Source organism: Arachis ipaensis, chromosome B6 (genome assembly GCF_059453495.1).
Source record: "Arachis ipaensis isolate K30076 ecotype BB chromosome B6, ASM5945349v1, whole genome shotgun sequence".
NCBI classification, from domain to species: domain Eukaryota; kingdom Viridiplantae; phylum Streptophyta; class Magnoliopsida; order Fabales; family Fabaceae; genus Arachis; species Arachis ipaensis.
Window position 1 is genome coordinate 114,394,760 of NC_142441.1, and position 11,678 is coordinate 114,406,437.

Here is an 11,678-nt window from a genome sequence, read left to right on the forward strand (position 1 = left end):
GAGCTTATGATCACTGGAAAAGTGTCACCTTCTCCTAGAAATGCATATTTCAAGGATGGTGGCAGTGGCTTGAGCTCTGGTTTAGGAGGTTTTTCCTCTTTCAGAAGAAAGTTCAGAGGCTCTTTCATGTCCCCTGAATCCTCCAAATCAGGCTGAACATCTTTAAAGATGTTTTCCAACTCTGATTCGAGACTCTCTGCCATGTTGATCTCTTTTACCAAAGAGTCAATAAGGTCAACTTTCATGCAGTCTGTTGATGTGTCTGGATGCTGCATGGCTTTGACAGCGTTCAACTTGAACTCGTCATCGTTGACTCTCAGGGTTATTTCCCCTTGCTGGACGTCAATGAGGGATCGTCCAGTTGCTAGGAAGGGTCTTCCTAGAATGAGAGTAGCACTCTTGTGCTCCTCCATTTCCAGCACAACAAAGTCAGTGGGAAAGGCGAATGGCCCAACTCTGACAATCATGTCCTCAATCACGCCTGATGGGTATTTAGTGGAACCATCAGCAAGTTGGAGACATATCCGGGTTGGTTTAACTTCTTCAGTTAAGCCAAGCTTCCTGATAGTGGATGCAGGTATTAGGTTGATGCTTGCCCCAAGATCGCATAAAGCTGTCTTGGTGCAATCACCTTCTAATATGCATGGTATCAGAAAACTCCCAGGGTCTTTAAGCTTTTCAGGAAAGCTTTTCAGAATGACTGCACTGCATTTTTCAGTGAGGAGAACTCTTTCTGTTTCTCTCCACTCCTTTTTATGACTCAAGATCTCTTTCATGAACTTGGCATAAGAAGGTATTTGCTCAAGTGCCTCTGCAAATGGAATCTTTATTTCAAGAGTCCTTAGATAATCTGCAAAGCGAGCAAATTGCTTATCCTGCTCCTCTTTCCGGAGTTTTTGAGGATAAGGTATCTTGGCTTTATATTCCTCAACCTTAGTGGTTAAAGAAGCCTTTTTAGAGGGGTTGTTATCAGCACTTGTGTGTGTCTGATCCCTCACTGGCAATTGAATGCCAGAGTCAGAAGCTGGAGTGACGTTAGACGCCAGCTCACTGTCTGTTCCTGGCGCCTGAACGCCAGAACTGTGCTCCTGTTGGGCGTTCAACGCCAGATTCTTGCCCATTTCTGGCGTTGAACGCCAATCCTGCCTTGTTTCTGGCGCTGAATGCCAGTTTTGGGCATGGTCTGGGCGTTCAGCGCCAGCCTTCCACCCCTTTTCTGGCGTTTTAGTGCCAGAATTATTTTTCCCTGGGCTCTTACTGTCCTCAGGGGAATCTATGGTGGGTTGCTCATTTCTTGAATTTTTGATGCCTTGAGGTGGGGTATTTAATGTTTTCCCACTTCTTAATTGAACTGCTTGGCATTCTTCTGCTATTTGCTTTGATAGCTGCTGCTTTGTTTGCTTAAACTGTTCTTCCATATGTATATTAGCTATCCTTGTCTCCTGTAACCTGTCTTTGAATTCAGCTAGCTGCTTTGTTAGAAAATCTAATTGCTGATTGAATTCAGCAGCTTGTTTTACAGTACTGAATTCAGCAGTTACTGTTTTAACCTCTTCATTCATGGAAGGGTTGCTGCTTAGATACAGATGCTGATTCCTGGCAACTGTATCAATGAGCTCTTGAGCCTCTTCGATTGTCTTTCTCATATGGATAGACCCACCAGCTGAGTAATCTAAAGACATCTGAGCTCCTTCTGCAAGCCCATAGTAGAAGATGTCTAACTGAACCCACTCTGAAAATATTTCAGAGGGGCATTTTCGTAGCATCTCTCTGTATCTCTCCCAGGCATCATAAAGAGATTCATTATCTCCTTGTTTAAAGCCTTGGATGTCCAGCCTTAGCTGTGTCATCCTTTTTGGAGGGAAATATTGATTCAGGAATTTTTCTGTCAGCTGTTTCCATGTTCTTATGCTGGCCTTAGGTTGGTTATTTAACCACCTCTTAGCTTGATCTTTTACAGCAAATGGAAACAGTAATAGTCTGTAGACATCCTGATCTATTTCCTTATCATGTACTGTGTCAGCAATTTGTAAAAATTGTGCCAGAAACTCTGTAGGTTCTTCCTGTGGAAGACCAGAATACTGGCAACTTTGCTGCACCATGATAATGAGCTGAGGATTCAACTCAAAGCTACTAACTCCAATGGAGGGTATGCATATGCTACTCCCATACGAAGCAGTAGAGGGGTTAGAATATGACCCCAAAGTCCTCCTGGACTGTCCATCTCCACTTATGTCCATGCTGGATATATGGATATAACTTGGACTGATTTATCTTTTTATTTATTTTATTTTATAAGAAGTAAATACTTAAATAAAATAAAATAACTAAAAAGAATTTGAATTTTGAAATTTTTTTTTTCGTAAAAAGATTAAAAATAATTAGTTAAAAAAAACAGAAATTTTTGAAAAAGAGGGGAGATATTTTCGAAAATTTTGAGAGAGAGAGAGTTAGTTAGGTAGTTTTGAAAAAGTTAAGAAACAAACAAAAAGTTGGTTAGTTAGTTGAAACAAATTTTGAAAAGATAGGAAGTTAGAAAAGATATTTTGAAAAGATATTTTTGAATTTAGTGAGGAGAGAGAAAAACAATAAGATAGTACAAGATTTAAAATTTTTAGATCTAATGCTCCTTGTTTTTGAAAATTTTGGAGGGAAAACACCAAGGAACACCAAACTTAAAAATTTTAAGATCAAGACACAAGAAAACTCAAGAACACTTTGAAGACTCACAAGAACACAAGAACATGAAGGAAGAACACCAAACTTAAAATTTTTAGAAAACCAAACCAAAATTTTCGAAAATCAAAGGGGAATCAACAAGAAAACACCAAACTTAAAGTTTGGCACAGGATTTAATAGAAAAATTATTTTTGAAAAAGAAGGTTTTAAAAAAAATATAAAAGATTCTAACCCAATCAAATTAATGTTCTAGCCAAATGAGTTATGGGACCTTATTAAAGATTGGCACAGAATTTAATAGAAAAATTATTTTTGAAAAAGAAGGTTTTAAAAAGAGTATAAAAGATTCTAACCCAATCAAATTAATGTTCTAGCCAAATGAGTTATGGGACCTTATTAATAGAAAAATTATTTTTGAAAAAGGTTTTTTAAAAATATGATAGCCAATTACCATGAACATAAACACCACGTTCTAATTAACTGAGCTATAAATTTAAAGTGTTTTAACAAGGGATAAATAATAAAAGACTCTAAACCAAAAAAAGAGAAGATTTTTCCTAATCTAAGCAACAAAATAATCCGTCAGTTGTTCAAACACGAACAATCCCCGGCAACGGCGCCAAAAACTTGGTGCACGAATTGTGAATCACACTTTTCACAACGCGTACCACTAACCAGCAAGTGCACTGGGTCGTCCAAGTAATACCTTACGTGAGTAAGGGTCGAATCCCACAGAGATTGTTGGTTTGAAGCAATCTATGGTTATCTTGTAAATCTTAGTCAGGAAGTCAATTATGTTTATCAATTGAATTGTGAATAACCAGTAGAGCATAAATTAAAAGTTACTTGTTGTGCAGTAATGGAGAATATGTTGGAGTTTTGGAGATGCTTTGTCCTCTGAATCTCTGCTTTCCTCTGTCTTCTGATTCACGCACGCACGTCCTCCTATGGCAAGCTGTGTGTTGGTGGATCACCGTTGTCAATGGCTACCTTCCATCCTTCCAGTGAAAACTACGCTCACGCGCTCTGTCACAGCACGGCTAATCACCGGTTGGTTCTCGATCCGGTTGGAATAGGATTTACTATCCTTTTGCGTCTGTCACTAACGCCCAGCCTTCAGGAGTTTGAAGCTCGTCACAGTCATTCAATCCTTGAATCCTACTCGGAATGCCACAGACAAGGCTTAGACTTTCCGGATTCTCATGAATGCCGCCATCAGTTCTAGCTTATACCACGGAGATTCTGATTAAAGAATCTAAGAGACACTCATTCAATCGGATATAGAACGGAGGTGGTTGTCAGGCACACGTTCATGGGTTGAGGAAGGTGATGAGTGTCACAGCTCATCACCATCATCACAGTTAAGCGCGAATGAACATCTTAGATAGGAACAAGCGGGTTTGAATGAAAACAGAAATACTTGCATTAATTCATTGAGACACAGCAGAGCTCCTCACCCCCAACAATGGGGTTTAGAGACTCATGCCGTCAGAGAATACAAAGTTTAGATCTGAAATGTCATGAGGTACAAAATAAGTCTCTAAAAGTTGTTTAAATACTAAACTAGTAGCCTAGGGTTACAAAATATGAGTGGACTATGATGGATGATGCAGAGATCCACTTCTGGGGCCCACTTGGTGTGCTGGGGCCCACTTGGTGTGTGCTGGGGCTGAGACTTTAAGCAATCCACGTGCAGAGGCCATTTGTGGAGTTGAACGCCAGTTTTTGTGCCAGTTTGGGCGTTCAACTCCAGTTTTTGATCCTTTTCTGGCGCTGGACGCCAGAATTGGGCAGAGAACTGGCGTTGAACGCCAGTTTACGTTATCTATCCTTGTGCAAAGTATAGACTATTATATATTGCTGGAAAGCCCTGGATGTTTACTTTCCAACGCAATTGGAAGCATGCCATTTTGAGTTCTGTAGCTCCAGAAAATCCACTTTGAGTGCAGGGAGGTCAGAATCCAACAGCATCAGCAGTCCTTTTTCAGCCTGAATCAGATTTTTGCTCAGCTCCTTCAATTTCAGCCAGAAAAATACCTGAAATTACAGAAAAACACACAACTCATAGTAAAGTCCAGAAATATGAATTTTTCCTAAAAACTACTAGAAATAGACTAAAAACTAACTAAAACATACTCAAAACTATATGAAATTATCCCCAAAAAGCGTATAAAATATCCGCTCATCAACGAGCCCTGTTCGTGTCGGTGGACAGTTGGACGAGTCTCGAGCTTATTTTCACAGACTATTCTAGACGTTTCCACCATGTATCGAGGCATTCCGTCATTGCAAGCCCCTAGTTAGTATTGACGGCACCCATCTGTATGGCAAGTATGGGGGAACGTTGCTTGCCGCAATTGCACAGGACGGGAACTCCAACATACTCCCTGTTGCATTCGCATTAGTCGAGGGTGAGAATGCTGAGTCGTGGTCCTTCTTTCTCTCCCACCTGCGTGAGCATGTGACACCGCAGCCGGGTCTGCTGGTTATCTCGGACAGGCATAACGGCATCAAGGCCGCGCTTGAGGCTCCTGACGGAGGCTGGTTACCTCCGTCTGCATACCGGGCATTCTGCATTCGACATGTTGCGGCAAATTTTGCCCTCACCTTCAAGGGCAAAGACGCAAGGAGGCTACTTGTGAATGCGACGTACGCTAAGACCGAGGTCGAGTTCCATTACTGGTTTGATATTCTTAGGTCCGAAGACCCGGCGATGTGTGACTGGACAAACCGGATTGAGTATTCGTTGTGGACACAACATTGTGATGAGGGACGTAGATTCGGACACATGACGACGAATATATCTGAGTGTGTGAACTCGATCCTCAAGGGTGTCCGAAACCTTCCTGTGTGCTCGCTAGTGAAGGCAACATACGGAAGGTTGGCCAAATTATTTGTTCGCAAAGGGAGAGAGGCTCAGGCGCAAATGGGAACCGGACAACAATTTAGTCAGCACTTGGTGAAGTGTATAGAGGCCAACTTGAAGACGGCTAGGTGCTTCACGGTTACTGTGTACGACAGGGATAACTCCGAGTTCACCGTCGCAGAGACAACTCCGACTGGTTCTTTCTCACTGGGTAGCTACAGAGTCTCGCTTGCATCTCACACATGTGACTGCGGATACTTCCAGGCACTTCATTTCCCGTGTCCCCACGCACTGGCATACTGTGCCTACTCACGGCTTACATGGGAGCCTTACGTCCACCAGGTGTATCGTCTTAGTTCGGTCTTCAGTGTGTATCAGATGGGTTTCACACCTCCCATTCCGGAGGGTTTCTGGCCACCATATGACGGGCCGACTGTCATCCCTGACCCCAATAAGAGGCGTGCGAGAGAGGGTCGTCCCAGGTCCACTCGGATACGGACCAATATGGACGAGGCAGATCCGAACCGGTCAAAGAGATGTGGGCTTTGTCGGCAGCCCGGCCACACACGTCGGAGTTGCCCACAGCTCAGAGGAGCAGAGCACACAAGGGGACATGATTAGGTGTATTAGTGGCTTTGGTACTTTTGTTATTTCAATTTCGCGTTTAGATTCCACTATTATCGGTTTTCTTACTTGTAGTTGGTGACTGATAGAATTTGTTAACGTTAGTGCGATGTACTTTGAATGGGATTTTAGTTAATGAATATGTTCTGTCTCTGCAGTTTTAAATGAAATGTATGTCTAATGCACACCGGAATAAATAACTGTACGAGTTTTATTAAGACATGATGTGGAAACTATGTTCGTAACTTAAATTGCTGTGTGGAACGAATTCTGAGTAATTCGAACCATGTTAATTCGAATTACTTGGTGGCTATTTCTTCAGTGTAATTCGAACCTATTTGGTTTGAATTATGAAGTTAGAGTTCGAACCAACTTGGTTCGAATTATGTGACTATGTGGTATATGTGTAATTCGAACCTATTTGGTTCGAATTACTTGAAAAGTGAGTTCGAACCATACTACATAAAAATGTGCTTTGGTTGATTGATGAATCAGATTTTGCTTTGACTTATTTGTGTCAAATTGTTCTCTCTTTGGCTTGTTTACGTTTTTTACCCTTAAAGTTATATACAAATCAAACCAAACTAGGTTTAATCTCTAATTCTATTCTTATTATTTGATATATAAAAATTGATATACCAAAAATATTCTCATTAAAAATTTACTATATGGCTATAGAAGCATCACTCTAACTTCTATTGAAGTTCTTTTATTATTGACTCATAGCTACGCAAAAGTCTCCTGAAAAGTCTCTGCCATTATTGTCACATATCTGTCGAAGTTAGTCTCATACCTTCATCACATAGGAGACAACTCATGAGCTTGAGGGTGCCATTGAAGCTCTGAAAGAAGTCTTAGCTATCCATTTCCATCATATTAATGACGATTCACTAATGCGCTGGTTTTTTTGGAATTGAAGTTCTGCCATATATCTTTTTTTTTATCTGCCAAAATATTTGTTATCCTCATCTTCTCGTTCTGAGTCATCACTTATTATCCACGCTTTAAAAAAAAAAATACAAAAAAAAATTAAACCACAAAATTGACTGTCTTATTTATTAGCCAAAAATTTCAACCAATTAAATTGGGTTGAAACTTTGGGTAGTTGCACCTTTAAAATTATGGAAATGGATCCTCTCCAGTTTTTTCAACACTTGAGAAAATGCAGTGTGATCTCTCACTATTAACTTTATAAGTGGGGCCAAAATTAAATATAAGAAAGAGAATAATAAAGGATGAGAGATCACAATTGACACCATCTAATTTTTTCTTCACTGGAGAGGATGCACTCCCCAAAATCATTAAAAAAGAGAAGGAAAAGAAAAATAAAGAATAAACAGTTTCTTTTGTTGAGGCTAAAATAGTAATATTACGTATATTTTAAATATTCACTTTTCATTCAATTCTTTTTGTTCTAAATTTACGAATTGATGTGAGAATTGAATTGCAAATAAATCAATTCTTTCAAGAGTTCAATTCAATTGCACTTCATTAAAGTTTTTAAACATGTTCTTAGTTTAACAATTCAACAACACACTTTTAATCTACATTTTTAAATATTATTGACTAATTACTGATAAAAATAACAAATTTTATTGATTTTCTAGCATTTATCATCACCAATTAGATCTTTTACTATAAAAAACAGTGGACATGTTATACTTTTTTTTATCAATTTATCATGTAAAACTTAATGGTGATACTTATGTATATTGTTAACTACAATGACATATCTATTTATGAAAAATCAACATCGAGATATTTTTTATGCAAAATTTTACTTATTTGATTATGATTTGTAGTAAATAAAGAACAGTTGATGATGATTATATGAAAACTCAAAAAATAATGATCATCTCACCTTCAAAAACAGCATCGTCCCCAAACTCATGTAACAACCATGATGAGACACGTTAGATAACAAAACACATAGACTATGGGATTATACAATGTGTTCATAATATGCACCGAAAGTAATAAAATAATCTTAAAAAATTATTTTGTACTTAAATTTTATTTGAATAATATAGATCGAATTCAAATACTTGAGTACGCTAGTAAAAATAATTTTATCCTTCGATAGTATGAAGGCGCTATGCGTATCCACACCGAGATCAAACTTTGTTATCAACTCCTTGGCCAATGGATTTCTGATCTAAATTGAGAAACTTCTTATAACTCCTTGCATACATTAAAATGCTTCTCCAGAAATTAGACTCATATATGTTTATGTGTGTAGAGGTAAATGAATAAAACTTTTGTGTGTCATTTACTCTAGTCATACATATATATATATATATATATATATATATAGTATATATAAGATTTGTTACTGATTTCAAATTTGAATCTTTTAAATTTTATGAATCATATGACAATTCAATTTGAAACAAAATCAGTTAAGATCTCATCCAAACTTATAATTCAAATTTAGAAATAGAATAACTAATTATTCTCAATTATCATATTATTATATTCTTGGTGCTAGCAAAGAATATAAAAATATGCAATTTGTATTAATATAATTATTTATTTGATCAAATCAAAATAATAATTTTGAAAGATTAAAATACTCGTTAATAAGGATGGCAAGCATATAGCTAACCTTTCCCTGCCAAAGCCCGTCCCAAAAATAAGTAGGCTCAAAATGCTAGCCCATCCCACTTTAAGACAGACTAACGGGCCAATAGACTAGCTTTCTTAACGTTTAAAAAAATAATTAAAATAATAAAAAATAATTAAAAAATTAAATACAAATAAAAAATAGTAAAATTATAATCTAATTTTTTCATTATATTCTTTTAAATTTTAACTTCAATAAAATTATTCAAAATAATATCTGTCAATAAAATTATTTTTATTTTAAAAAATAAGTCATATAATTTGAATATATATAAAAGTGTGGAATAAAATAAATAAAGTTAATTACAAAGAAGAATGAAAAAAAAAAGCATGTTTGAAACTTATATGATTGTTAATATTTTTAGTATTAATCACTCTTTTAATTAAAAAAAATCTTTGACCTAGCGGACTGGCTCTCCCTGTCTCATCAAAATTTGTGGATTTGATGGATTTTTTTTACAGGTTCAAAATCCTAGCCCGGCTCACCATTTTTGATGGGTTCGGTGGGTCAGCACGGCGGGTTCGACCCGTTTTGCCACTGCTATTTGTTAGTGTGTGACCCATAGGTTTAATATTAAGTGGGTAGTAAAATAGTCATACTAAATTTACCAATTAAAGTTGGCATCTAGTAACACTTCTCAATGATCCAATAATATGAAGTAATATATTTTTACTAAGAATCCAAGAAGAACAAAGTATAATTTTTTCTATATTCCTAACTCTTGGATAACCCTTAGAATATAGCTTAATTGTCAAACTCTAACTTGTTACCATTATTATAATAAATTGTGAATTACCTAAAAAATTCATTTCTTCATTCCTTCAATTACCTTGGTCAAGGTTTTATTTATCTCAGTCATTATAATTATAAATTTCAAATTCTTTACCAAAAATCGACAGATGTCTTATTGATTAATCATTAATTCTACAAATATTTAAATCATACCTAATATTTATTCAACTAGCACTCTAGAACATTAGGTATTCAGAATCAAAGTATAAAAAATACATTATTAATTATCAGGACAGCCACATGTAAAAAAAAAAAAACTCTATTACCATATTCATCTTGAAAATATCCTATTGATAAATATGTAGTAATTATAACCACAAAAAATTCTTAGGAGTAAGCCAGTTCAATAGTCATATCTTTATATACACCACCTATATATATAATTTAATAAATGAGATCTATTACTTTTCATTCTAAAAACTATTATATATATATATATATATTAATTTATCTGAATTATTAATATTTTTTTATAATAATTTTATGATCAAGAACAATTTATATTAAATTATAAAAATCTATCTCTCATTATTATGATTATTATCATCATGATAAATCTCTAAATTTAATAAAAGACTTTATTACATTTACTCTTTAATTAAATAATATATAATAACAATAACAAATTATTTAACATACAATAAATTAAATTATAATTATATTATTTATCTCTCACTTATATTAAAGTCAACTATAATAGATTAAATTTTAAACATATTATTATTTTTAATATAAACAACTGTGTTTCATTTTGTAATATTTATGATAGAAAACTATAATATTATGTCTATTATTATTATTATTATTATTATTATTATTATTATTATTATTATTATTATTATTATTATTATTATTATTATTATTAAAATAATATTACATAATATTTTGAATAAAATGTATTTTTACAAATATTTAGATAAAAAATTATATTATATAATAATATATTTTTAACAAAATTAAATATAAAAATGATTTTAATTCTTTTAATCAATAATTTAATTATTTTCAAGTAATATAAAATAATTTTATTATTTTATATTTTGTAATTAAAAATAATACTATATAATAATTAATCATAATAAATAAAAATATTTTTGTATATATTTATATACTTTATATTTATTTTTTTAAAAGCAAAAAATTATACTTTTTATTTTTAAAATATTATATATTAAAATATATTTATTTATGTATATTAATATGTTCTATATTTATAAAGTCTATAAATATTCTTTTTTTTTTGAAACAAGAAGAGCTCAACACAAACGTGGAGCATTTGATATATAAACAAGCAAGAAACAAACAATAAACAACAATAACATAACACCTGTTGTTACCACCTAAATTGCTCAACAAATACGCATTTTCATGTCATCTCCGACATTGCCATCAACAACAAAAGAGATCCTCGCACCTCCACTCCTTATAATTATGCATAGTCATGTTGATAACGTCGCCAGCACATTTTCCTGTATTCTGAAACAATCTCCGATTCCTTTCCAACCAGACGTTCTAAATAACCGCAAAGAAGCTTATGAACCACTTCTTACTTTCCTCCTTCCTAATTGTGACACCTGTCCAACTTTCAAAGTGTTCCTTTAAAGCACCCGGAACAGACCATTTTATGCCAAAATCAGATAACCAAGCGCACCACACCTGCCATGTAAAATCACAACCAAGAAACAAGTGGCAGACATTTTCAACATCCTTATTACATAAAACACACACATTATCACCCTGGTTAACAATTCCAAGTCGACACAGTCTTTCTTTAGTATTCACTCTGCCTATTAAAACAAACCATATAAATAGCTCAACCTTTGGAGGGACTAAAGCTTTTCAGATAGTCTTGGTGAAGCTATAGCTTGTTACGTCCTCCGGAAGCGGCTCCGCCTATAGTACCTGCACAAAGGAGTTAGTAGAAAACACACCTTGCCTGTCAAACTTCTAGACAACTCTATCCTCTCTGTCAGAAGCTAGTTTTACCAGCCTCAAGGTTTCATGTAAGTGATTCACAAGTTCCAACTCCCATTGGAATAGCTCGCGCCTCCATTGGAAGTTCAAAATCCACTCTAACCCATCCCAAAATGCACA